This window comes from Haliotis asinina, chromosome 13, assembly GCF_037392515.1.
Source record: "Haliotis asinina isolate JCU_RB_2024 chromosome 13, JCU_Hal_asi_v2, whole genome shotgun sequence".
NCBI classification, from domain to species: domain Eukaryota; kingdom Metazoa; phylum Mollusca; class Gastropoda; order Lepetellida; family Haliotidae; genus Haliotis; species Haliotis asinina.
The window spans coordinates 9051663-9065651 of NC_090292.1; positions in this window are offsets into that span (position 1 = coordinate 9051663).

The following is a 13989-nucleotide window of genomic DNA, read 5'->3' on the forward strand; positions in this document are numbered from 1 at the left end:
TGGGTTACACTGTAACGTAATGCAAAAGTGTTCGATTACTAGGGGGCAGATTAGAATGGCACATTGACGCCAACACATTGTGACGTAATGCGAAAAGTGCATATTATCGTCTGATATCATGTCGACGCCTTTGATCTTTCATCGAAGCATCTGAGAAATGTGCCGAAATAATGGCGATTGGACAGTTGGCGGTGTTTTAACTCACTCACTGTCTGTGGTAACATAGCAGTCTGAATATTGTATTAAGGTCCAAACTCCTGCGGGATCAACGTTGATATTTTTCGTGCAGATAAAGTTATTCCCTTCAGTATCACATTTTGACATTAAACCCTTAAATGTTTTCATTATTATCCTTTTCTGGGAACTAAAACGACTTTGTGTCCAAGGCTTGCATGAATGCGAGGCTAACAATCCAAGTTGGTGTAATTACCACTGATAAATATTGAAAATAAGTATAATTCATGTGTATGATTGCTGTTTGTGGGGTCTTGAAAAGACGGATAGACATCCAGATCAGTGATGCTCGTCACGCCAAGCCCCGGGTTCGATTTATTTGGGTGTGCATTTTCTAAAAGTAGCGTGTAGCCAAGTTCACTCACTCACTCACTGACTGACTCCAAACGAACAGGAAATACCCGGTGGCACCTGTACACACACTCATCCACTCACTCCAAACTAGCAGGAAATATCCCGTGGCACCTCGACGCAACAAGAATAGCAATATTTGCAGAAGAGGACGATAGCTGGAGACCAGGTGTTTGTTTTCCGAAACATGGCAATACTTGAAAGTACAGATCAATGTCTGATGGAAGCTTGGAAACAAGTCAAGACGTGGGGACCAGTTGCTGCTGTGGTGGCGCCACGGACCCTTCAGCATCCCAATACGGACAGAAATGGCTTGCTCGTCGGTAATCCTGTGGTGGCTGGTATCTATCATATCTACATCTGTCATGTCGCTGCGCACGAGGCACGTGTCTGTCAGAAAGATCGCTGACCCTTCTGTCTTGGTAACTAAAGACACATTCAGTTACGGGAGTTCTATACAGTGTTGGAAGGCGTGTGTGGAAGATGAGAAGTGTTTCTCAACATTTTTCTGGAGAAATGAAAGGAAGTGTGCCATTAACCACTCGGCATATACAGACCTGTTGAGTTCTTCTAATGGACCAGCAGAATGGATGGTTCTCATTGATGTAAGTTGTCAGGCTCCAACAATATTTTAGATAAATATTCGAAACAAATATCATTTCATTTCAGTTGGTCGCTTAGGTGTCATTTCGTTCATCAGACCAACATGGCATAACATCAAGCAAGGATTTGCCATAGGCCACCCTGACACTTGTAAACTTTTGTGAAGTTTACATAAAGAGTGCGGGACTGCTTGGTCCAGTGCGCAAATAAAATTTTGAAATATGGTACGCATAATCTTCGTGCCACTTGCGTGAACAAAAGATGTACCCCCCCACACACACACACACACAACACACGCGCGCAAAATGGGAAAAGACACAAATACTGTAAATGATGAAAGTTTCATAAACAGCATTTCGTATTTTGTGCTAAACATTATGCAATTGTTTTCTAGAATGAGTGAATGAGTGAGTGAGTGAGTGATTGAGTGAGTTTAGTTTTACGCCACACTCAGCAATATTCCAGCTATATGGCGGTGATCTGTAAATAATCGAGTGTGGACCAGACAATCCAGTGATCAGCTACATGAGCATCGATCTGCGCAGTTGGGAACCGACCCCTCATTCACTGTTGTATGTTCTTTCCTGTCATTCTCATTAGTAGGGAAAGTTATATTTTTCCTGATCCTTTCGAAGTATTGTAAACTTATTGTCCTCTTCAGAGGGTGCGTAAGTCCCTACAATTCGAGGTCACGTTTGCTCTACCATCCTTTGACAGCATATCTGTTGTTTATTAGCTTAAACGCAGCAAAATCGCCAGCAGCTGAGGGGATGATGTACCTTCAGTTGTTGGTGATCTACAGCCCGTGTTTTTGTACAGTGTTGTCTTCTTTATCTGCAATGTTTTACTTGTTTAATTGCCATTCTAGAGGTTGATAGGTCAAAAATGAAACAAACAGCTCCATTGATCCCTTCTTTCCCCAATTCTCACTGAACTCTACATGACCCATTTTGGAGAAAAAACCCTGGCCTCCTCCCCTATCCATCCTGTCTGCTGGTATAGGGAGGTGGATGATACCTTTGTTATCATCAGGAAAGACAAAGATCCCACCTCACTACTCCAGCACATCAACACCCAACACCCCAGTATTAAGTTCACCATGGAGACAGAAACAACACACTGCCCTTCCTAGATGTCCCTGTATCCAGAGACCCCTGCAACCACAAGATCAAAATCACAGTCTACAGAAACCCTACCCACTCTGACCAGTACATACATTTCAACCCCAACCACCCATTTAAAATCAAGGCTGGTGTCATCCCAAACCTGACAAGACGCGCCAAGAATATTTGCTCCAGTAGCGATGACCTAGAACAGCCTCTTACATCATGTCTTCATCTAACCATCTCCACCACGCTCCAGGACAACCCCAAACTGAGCAAGCAAGAATCCGCCCCCATTGGAATTACCCTTCCTTATTTTCGCAAGACCTCCCATCAAATCAGCACGCTCCTAAAACAACAATCAGGCATCGACACCATCTTCCCTGGCTCTCCAACCCTCAGAACCATCCTCCAAGCCAATGGCCGTAACCCACCCTCCAGCATGCAGCCCCCAAAAAGAGTGAATTACAAGATCAACCGTGACACTCGCATAAAAGAACACAAATCCTCTGTTGCCAAGGCCGACAGCAAATCAACCCTCCCAGACCAACGAATTCGACGAATTCGAAGTCCTGTCAACCAAAGGCCAGGACTTCTTAAAAAGAAAATCGTTGGAAGTCATCGAAATCCGCCGCCACAAACCTTTGATCAATAGAGACCAAGGATACTACATACCATCGGCCTATGAAGAACTAATCAAACCATAGACTATCTAAGTATCGTGTCTGTTTGTTGGTACTACTTAATCCCCACTTAATTGGCTTCATCACTAGTGCTCTTTGTTGCCTACTGGCCTCATTCAATCATGTACCACTTGTTTATCCTATCACGTGCAGTTGTTAATGTTGATGCTGCTTGTCACAACACGTATACATCAACATTTAGCTTGATAAGAATCTAAATCAACGCAGTAACAAGAAGTTGTAATCCATAAAGATGTATGTTTCATTTTCTACAATGTTTTAGTTTCACATGCTGATTTTTTATTCATATTTGTGATTCTCTAGTATTTTTCTGTCCATCGTCAACATGTTGTAATCGTCCAATTGTTTTCAGTTTTTATTCTGTAATTTTTTTTTCGGTGTGCTTTTTTAATGTGTAATTTGTTTTCGTCACTATATGGCTGAGATATTGCCGATGTGACGTTAAACATTAACTCACTCAATCACTCCTGATCGTTTCATCATCCTACCCATGAAGGTTACAATCGGTGTTCAGTAACCCACGCGTGTTGTAAGAGGCGACTAACGGGATAGTGAGGTCAGGCCCGCTGACTTGGTTGACACATGTCATCGCATCACAGTTGCGTAGATCGATGCTCATGCTGTTAATTACTGGTTCGTCTGGTAAAGATTCCATTATTTACAGACCGCCGAAACATGGCTTGAGTATTGCTGGGTACGGTGTCAATCAGGCAAGCAAGCAATCAACCAACCTACAAATTATTGTTAATGTTCCCCTGCTGCTCACCATTACATAATGAGTAAAAATACACCACAGCACTTAGTTGACGTCACTTTCAGCTTGATAAGGGCGTTGGGATCTCCATCGAAACGTCACTCTTAATCATAAACAAGACGTGGTCATTCATAAAGTTGCATGCTTGATTATTGATCCACCGACTTCCAAAATACAGATCAAACATTTACATTCAGTCAATGATCAATCACATCGATATCAGTGTCCGCTGTCGTGGTGAGGATGTTGTTTTACGTGGATGTCGAATATGACATTCCCAGATTACCCTTTCAAACACCAGCAAGGTTCGTCGTTTTCCAAATAAGAGGGAAGAGTTTAACGCCGCTGTTAGGCACAATGCCAGTTAAATTTCACTCATTTGAACACTACGTCAGTTTTATTGTGACTGACCGGTGAAGGTCCCGGAGTAGAATAGGCCTTCAGCAACCCATGCTTGCCATGAACGGCGACTATGCTGTGTCATAACAGGTGACTAATGGGATCGGGTGGTCAGGCTCGCTGACTTGGTTGACACATGTCATCGGTTCCCAGTTGTGCAGATCGATGCTCATGCTATTGATCACTGGATTGTCTGGCCCATACTTGATTATTTACAGACTGCTCACTAACTCACTCACTCACTGAGATGGGTATTCATGCTTAACTACGGCATGGTATGATGGTGGCTGATTTGGGCTATCGCTTTCTCGCCTCCAAATTTTAAGGCGAGAAATCGATATCACAAGACGAGAAAGCGATAATGCGAGACGAGAAAGCGATAACACGAGACGAGAAAGCGATAACTCAAGATGAGAAGCGATAACACGAGACGAGCAGGCGGTAACGCGAGACGAGAAAGTGATAGCACTAGACGAGTAGGCGATAATGCGAGACGAGAAAGTGATAGCACTAGACGAGAAAGCGATAACACAAGATGAGAAAGCGATAACGCAAGAGGAGAAAGCGATAACACGAGACGAGAAAGCGATAACTCAAGATGAAAAAATGATAGCACTAGACGAGCAGGCGATAATGCGAGACGAGAAAGTGATAGCACTAGACAAAGCGTTAAAGCGAGAGCAAGAAAGTGATAGCGCGAGAAAGCGATAAAAGAAGGTGAGAAAGCGTGAAAGCGATAAAGCGTGAAAGCGATATAATGTGAGAAAGCCGTACAGCCAGTCGAGACAGTGATAAAGCGGTATTTACTTTAATTCTGCCATGTCTGCGCATGTCGTCTTGCCTGCTTATGACGTAATCCAACTGGAAGCTGAATCACCCTTTGTTTTAGTCGCATAGATGCATATGCTTTCAAATTCTATGGCAATTTTGTAATTAATCTGTGTCTAGTCAATAATCCAACATTAAATCAAGAAACCGAGGGTGTTTTTGTTGAAATAAATGAGTGTTTTGAAAGCCTGTGAAAAGTTTAACAAGGCCCGGATTGATTCCTGGCTTACATTTCTCTATTGTCATTTCCCTTGTTAAATGCCACCATTGTTGTCTCATCACTCATGCCTGGATGAACAATCTCTGGCTCATTAAGCGCGAGAGCCACTTCACTGCTTAACACCTGGAACCCCGCGCTAATTGCCTGGCTGGCTGTGGCAAGGGTAATTAGGGCTATTCACGCCTGATAGCTCTGACAGGTTTCGGAGATTACAGGAAACAGTCTCGTCATACGAGCACGTCCTGATTGTTTAATTGTTTCATTGTATTGTAAAGATATATATTGAAAGAATGCAGGTATGACTATCAGAGGCATGGAATTATGATTATTATGATAATAGCGAATCATGGGCGAGGAATTATTATTGTGGTTATAATATTTAGATCTAGGAATGATGTTATTAATAATAAGTGATCAAGGGGTACTAATAGTATATTTAGAATGGGAAATAGTAGATAAAGGCCTGTGAGGTAGAAAACATATACAATGTAGGAGAGGTAGGTAATCGGCTGCGGATGAAATAAGCATGAAAGTAGGTCGTCAGAACTTAGTGGGGGCAAGGCGAGATGACTCATAGATTAGGTAAAAGGATAGGGACGGTACTATCAAGATGGAGCAACTTGTCCGGGGACCTCGGCAGCAGTTCGTAGTATTCCACAGGACATATATGGTTAGGAGGTAGATACCTTGAGTTTCTTGGAATCCACCTCACAGCTTTACAAATATGGTATTGGGGGTACGGAATAAGGATGGGGGAGTGAAAAGGTATGCAGGGTTAGGGGTTTTTGACCAATGGGCAAAAAAGAAGAGGGTGTTGGCTGTGACGTAGGGACCCAGCTTTAAGCGGTAGCAAAGCCCAGGGGCGGGAGTCTGGTGCGCTCCCACTCTTGGTGTTTGGTCACAATGAATCGTCGGAAAACTATCTTAAAAGGCACCAGCATTTGGCTTAAGACGGAAGCTTTGCGGCTGAAGTCTTATAGAGTGACCATAGAGTGGGTTGTCCAGCAACACTGTTCCAAATAAACTATTGAACGAAGATCATCGTCTTGTGGTTGCTGGAGGAACTACGGTAAAGCTCCAAGGGCCCCCGGGTACTGACATTGTACCTCTCGCACATCCCCTATCGTCAGGACCGAAGTACGGGGGTATACCGTAGTTCGGGCAAGGACCCGTCCATCGCAGGTACGGGATTCGACCAGGTAAACGTCATCTATCTGGCAGCTAACAGACCTGATTCCACACACCTTGGAGATGACTACATATCATATATGTGACGTTTCACGTAATTTTATTGCACTTTCTCTTCCTTTGGTGGCGTGTACAGATATATTTTCTTATCATATGTATGTATTCTTTGTATGTAAGACATGAGACATACTTAAACAAACTGTCCCTCTCATATTGTGTGAGGTTAAATTGTACAAAACCTCAATGTCAATGGCAGTAAAGAATTTACTTACATGCTTAATAATCCTCTATAAAAGATGCGTTTTGGCAGATTCGTTGCTACAGTATACTGAATATTTTAAGGGAAGTACTAATACGCTAGTCTGTGACTTAAAAAGGAGCAGATTCACAGTTTTTCGCTTTGGTTCATCTAGATTTAACGCAGAAAACATACATTATCATACGAACATACATGTATACATATTGTATAATAGTATTCCTTGCAGCTCAATACTAATAATACTATTCCTTGTAGCTCAAAGCGCTACAATACGATTATTATTACCGCGGATAACCCAATCCAACCATTGAGTAGATATAGTATTTAGCGCACACTAGTTCATCAAACGTAATGGCTTGCTGAACATTTAAATATAATTTTCACATTGTTACGAATGCAAATATAATATATAATAATTAATACATGTATTATAGAATTCAAAAAGGGACACGATCTTAATTTATCATAATGTATACATTTGCATTTGAATACCCCCAAATATTTATGAAAATGGGCATGCCTATATTTATTTTGAATGCAACCGAGGGTCATATTGATTGATTGATTGACTGCATAAAACATGATTTCCAATGATAAAACAGCGCATTAGTTTGTTTTACACTCGTCGCGGGACGAGGATGTAACTGGACATGCATTCTGCCAAAGGCTGTTCAAATATCTCATTACTACTGTCTGATTGAATGATTATACGCATGAGTATCACTATTGTAACTGATGTATTATCCTGCTTACATTGACGATGGATCAATTAAGACTTGATACACGTGGTAATTACACTGGATCAGATAATTACAGACATCAAATACAAACACCATGCTCATGTAAATTGCATTGAAAGATCACATTTCAAATCAATATTCAACAACACAAACGTTCAACAGCTCGAACGAAATTTGTATGGTTTATGTGTAATTTATGTACTATGTATTATGATGTATTAAGAGTTATCACTTCATATTCAATTGTGTAACATTATCAACTGTAGAATTATGAAAAATCAATAGTGAATTCTTTGTATGTCATAGTCATTTCACATCTTGATTTATATTTACTAGGTAGTACATGTATTTGCATTTAGAAGAAGGTTTTGTAACCTTGTCACCGTTAATTCAAACAATGTGCAGTAATAGTATTTTAGTATTCACTTCCAGTGACGAGTAACAATCACTTACCTCCTGTAACAACATCTCATATATCCCCTTTCTCGTAGACATGTGTTCCTTTACCTGTATAAGCCTATGACATTAATTGCTAGCAATTGTTATCAAAACACGTTAATACTTCTTCTGATTAACACAAAAAGTAACCTCTCTCGTAGGAAAACCTTATCTTTGATCCGTACTACTAAATTGATTGAACTAATTCGTACAGTGCGAATTTAAAACGTAAACCGCACATGTGAGTCTCTCGCTGAATGAGAGGTACTTTCTGCTGACGAACATTTCCGGCTCTCGCTGAATAAGAGATGCTTTTTCTTACCGATTGTGGCAAGAAAACCATTTTTATGGTTACACATGTGCCAAGTGAATAGCGTTAGCTTAAGGTGGCTGATTTCCTAAAGATGCATCGCCGTATCGCTATTTATCCAGTTTTAAATAGATACAATTTCAAATCTACGTTTGAGTAAAGTTGCGAATGTTTGTGAACCTTGGCAAAGTATGGGCAGTATATGTGTAATGTGTGATATTCTATTTGTCTGTATTAATATAATATACTGGGAACTTCAGTATGGCAACTTCATTCATAATTTACAATTGGAACACTTGGGAGAAATGTCCGTGTCAATCAATGTTCATATGATATTGAATGCTTTGAGAGTGGACCACCACTTGCACTTCCGTATGACCATAGTTGTTTGTACAATAATAGTTCTTGAAAGATAATGGTGTATGACGTGAATTTTGCATGCTTTCGATTTTCAATTTAAAACAACAAAATGTTATTAAAAAAGAACAACACGGGTAGAAATTTCCACTAACAATAATTATTGTGTGATGCAAGATGATCGTCAAAATTGTTGGTATTCAGTGAAGTATGGCTGTGTGTACACGAGATGTCTTCCTTTGAAGATTTCTTCCAGCAATTACATATATTTGCAAATAGGTGATTGAAGCATGTGTATAAGCGATATATATAAACTCGAATATATATATATATATATATATATATATATATATATATATATATATATATATATATATATATATATATATATATATATATATATATATATATATCTGTGTGTGTGTGTGTGTGTGTGTGTGTATATATATATATATATAATGGATGAGCCCAGAAATGTCCTCTTGCGAACACTCCTTTACGTTTCCACAAGAACGTTTGTGGTTCAACGGCTCTTCAGGCGGTCAATGAAAAATAAGAGTCGTCATAGGCGACGCACCACTGTAATAGAAATGTTGGATGGATATATATAGTTTAAGTTCGTGTATATTGATACAAAACTTTCAAAGTCACGGTATCGTTGATATACTGTCGAACTGACTTAACGTTTTAACTCACCCACTCTGCTTATTCTGTTATACATTTTGCTTGTTTACTTTGATCAGCCTTTGGCCTACACATACTACGACGAGGCTGGGACATGGGTTGCGCTGCGAACTGGTTCCAAGTCATGGCCCAATGGAAAAGAGGCTTGTGTAGGAGAAGGAGCCCAGCTGTTTAAGCCCAGCAATGCACAGAGACAGGCCTTGGCAGTCAAGTTGGCAGCAAACGCCGGTATGTCATTTGGAGGGTGTGAACTGTGTGCGTGCGTTGGTACATGCAATTTAATACCTAGTCTTGGCAAAACAATATCAATGTCATGACAAAAATATGTATACCTCGACATCAACTTCGACAGGTCGCCAAACAAGGGTCTATGAGTGTTTTACAATTTTGTTTTTATCACATGCCTGGACTTTATTTGGATTTACGTCATACCATCAGGTCTTTGAGAATATTTTTAATTTTACCCATGTTTGTAGGGAACATATACTCTGCGTTTTCTTTGATAAAAAAAGACAGGGTCGGAATATTTGAAGCCTATCCCTCAAATTCTCCCATCATGTATTGTTTAACAAATGTTCGACAGTACATGCATAGTAAGAGTCCTGCCTTGCAAACACGTCTCTTATCTCAGTGGCCTCGTGAAGATCGGCGTCAGAATTGGTCTTCACGAACCTGTTCTTGTCCATACGGACGACTAATGGGATCGGGTGCTCTAACTCGCAGAAACTGCTGACACTTCATATTTCATAACCGTGGAACAATGCTCATGATGTTCACTAGATTGTCTGGTTCAGACTCGAATATTTACAGGCCCATGTTAAAAAGCTGGAAGATTTCTGAGTATGGCATTCAACAATAAACAAAAAGCGACAGTTTTATCACTTTGACTAGCTATCTTTAACAGACAACTGAATCTGTGTCGGCAGGTACTCTTGAAACAGTACTCACTAATCATGCTATGAAAGAACCTGTGGAGTAGCTTAGTGGTTAAAGCGTTCGCACGTCACGCTGTTCAGTTACCTAAATGTTTGTTTACATTTCTGGAGTCCCCGGTCGTGATATTGTTTGAATATTGCTAAAGGAGCGTAAAATTACGCTCGCTGACTCACGTGATGTAATTCTATTTCCCAGGGCTACCCTATGTGCACATCGGAGTATATGTCAAATTTGGATTACCCCCAAAATGGAAGTACATCGATGGATCTAGTGTCACCTATTCGCAATGGTCTCCTTTGGAACCAAAGTTTCTGACATTTGGATCACTTGCAAGACGCACCCAGTTCCAGTGGGTGGCTGCCGACGTGCTATTAGCGGTAGGGGGCTGGATATGCGAGAAGGGATCCCTGTGATATCACAGAAAGACACAAATCGGTTCTTTTCTATTCGTAAGCTACGGAAAAGGTGTTCAGTTGCAGTAGGGGGTAACGCAACTAAGGCACTAAGCCATTCGTAAGCTTCTGGTAAAGCATAGAGTTAAAATAGGTCTTAAAGCTACTAACCCACTACGCCCTTCGAATGCTCCAGGTAAGGTGTACAGTTGGGCGTTGTCTCTCCAATGTAAACTGTACTTGGCAACTGTTCGTGGAAATCCCCATAGTGACCTTCCGTTCTTGTGCCACATTTCGCTACGCGCCCATTAGCCACTCTCTATATGTATGAATGGGAACCCTCGATCACATCGTTCCCGACGTGTGACAGTTCTCCAACAACGCTGTAACCAAACGTCCATGGCCTGCTATGAGCCTGATTCTGAACCTATTGGAGCAGGTTTGGGGAATTCAGGAGTGAGAGCAGCTGCCTCTGGAGCCGATCCAAAGATTCAAGGCAAGCATGAGAAAGAGGATCAAAGCTGTCATCTGTAGCTAGGCAGGCTATTTTGTTCATGTGATTTGCTGTCTGACGATGTCCGAGAACCGTTTCAGATTGAGACGCTCACCTTTCCCATTTTGGAACTCTGCAGCCGCATAGTTTAACATTGATACATCGTTGTGGCTTTCATTTCATTTTGTGAACTAAAATATAGTATATTTCCATGCTTGTGTTGTTACTGTTTAGTGCAAAGTCTCAACTATCTGGAAACAATGGCGTTTAAACTTTCTGGTTCTTATGCTAATGATAATGGTTGTTTAGTTTCATGGCAATGTGACAACATCGGCGGGTGATTAAGTTCCATGTGTTAAAAGCCCGTCGTTGATGGACAGTAAACTACTAGAATATAACAGCTAGTAATAGGCTATTTATACAGCGCCTTTCCACGTCACAAGGATATGCTCAAAGCGCTTCCTGAGCCCCAGTTGAAATATTCACAGCTGGCAGGTACAAATGGTCATACGCCACGTGTAACAGAGAAATAAATGAGTCGTGAGTCGTGATTTGAATGTACTTATGGAAGATGATTTTACCTCAACTGGGAGAGATTCCAACTCAACTGGGAGACAGTTCCACAGAGGCGCTGCTGCATATGAAAAGGTTCCTGAGCCGAACGATTTTAGATTATATCTTGGGACAGCAAATAATAATAAGTTGGTGTGATAAGCGCAGGGTTCTCTCTGGAGAGTAATGTGTCAGGAAGTCTTGAAGATAGGAAAGTCCTCAGTTATAGAAAGACTGATAGGGGAGGCAGAGCATGGTCAAGTCAACCCTTTCATGAATATGGAGTCAGTGTAGAGAGAAGTGACACCGAGGACTGGTGAGAGTGAAAATGCGTGCAGTTGTGTTCCTGATTTTCTGAAGACAATGGAGTTGACACGAGGAGATGGCAAACAGTAGGCTGTTGCAGTAATCCAGGCAGGATAAAATCAATGGCAGTGGCCATCTTTTGTCAGAACTTTGCATATGCTGCCGATGTTCGTCAGATGGTAGTGGCAGGTATTTACTAGATGATTTATCTGCTTGTCATCGGTTCCCCATTGCGCAGACTGATGCGCATGTTCTTGATCACTGGATTGTCTGGTCCAGACTCGATTATTTACAAACCGCCCCCATATAGCTGGAATATTGTTGAGTGTAAAACTAAACTCACTCACTCACTATCGTGGAGATGTTGATGATGTTGTTATTCAGTGTCAGATTTACCCTTTCCTTCAACTCCAAAAAGCGTGTCATCCAGCACGAGATAAGACAAGATAATGCATCCAAATTACACCTCGAAAACACCCATACATGTGTCAAATATCACTAAAATATATATAGCCAAATATATTAGGTAAAGATACATGAAGAACAGATCATAATATATTTCAAATTCAGAGCTAATTTTGCTGAGGACTGTCAGCATTAAGTGTATATCAATATAACAGTTTGAAACAACTGATAAAGTATTTTGCATATGTTAAATTAATTCATTTAAAAACTGTGATGCTCTCTGGGATGGAAGGACTTCCAGCCCTATTTGTTCTGAACATCAGCGTGCTTTCCTTCTAATTTCCTGCTCGCTATATTGCCGATATCGTGCATCTTGAGTCCTGAAGTGCTATGTAAATAATTTTGAAAAGTTTATATCGATTTTGAACAGAGAGAGCCATACCAGCAATATACATTAAAAATATATTGAATAACGACACCATGGTTGTGTCAATCGTAAAATAACGAAGACGAAGAAAAATGATTGTGTTGTATATGTGGTCACGTATACTGTTCCTGGTAAGCTCAGAATCTATCGCTGCGCCAAGATACTTTCTGAACACTATCTATGATTTCGTTATCAATTGCAGTTGGTATCAGATCACTATTACTCTTTTGAAAGTCAATAAACATCAGTTATGTATTCTTAACATTTAATTTCAGGAAGCTGATTTTTCAGGACTCAAATCATTTTGGCCCAGCCGTGCAGGCAACCTGAAGAGGGTCGGGAATGTGCAGTTTCTTGCAGGAACAAACGCTTTACATTTTTTTCCAAACACATCATGTGATCCTTTTCTTCTATCTGTCCACTAGCCCTTCCCACAACCCGGCGGTGCGGTCATTCTTCGAGAGCCAGCGTGTCCGGCGATAGCAGCAGATTTTACAGTTACACATGATGAAAATCTACTGATGCAGTCATTGGTATATAAAATAGATAAAACCGGAGAAAGAACACAACCTTGAGGGGCACCAGTGGCTTCTTATTCTTGCTGACTTGGAGGTAGTAACAGTTACAAAGTGAAAGGATAGAAAAGATCCTATCCATTTTATAACACGTGGGTTGTCTGACATATGACCTAGCTCTTGCATTAAAATATGAGACTGGGTGGCACTGACAGTTCACGAAAAGTCACAGTTCGTACATAGGAAGGGGATAGTTTTCAGTGCTTGTGAAAATTTTTAAAAAGTGATGGTAGCGTCATCGACATCTCGCCCAGCCCTGTAGGCAGACTGAATAGGGTCGACAAGGTGCTCTGTTTCTTGGAGGAGCACACACATTACAATTCTTTCTAAACACTTCATGTGACCCGACCTGTCCACTCTGCACTCTCACAACCACGCCGATGACCGGGGCTAGATTCCACATATGGGTTGAATGTGTGAAGCCAGTTTCTAGTATTGCTGGAATAGTGCTGAAATCGGTGTAACACTAAACTCGTTCACTCATTGACATTTGTTCGGGTTTTGTTTGTTTGTTTGTTTTGTTTTTGTTTGTTTGTGTGTTGGTCTTTTTTTGTTTGTTTTGCGTCTTTTTTCTTTCTTTTTTGCCTTTTGTTTGTTCGTATGTACTGGTGCACCTGTCGTCAATGAGTTGGATATCTCGTCCATACTTGAAGGACACAAGTGGTAACATGAATTCACGGGCCTGACAATCCTTCGTTTCTGTGGACATTCCGTACTTGACACTAATTGTT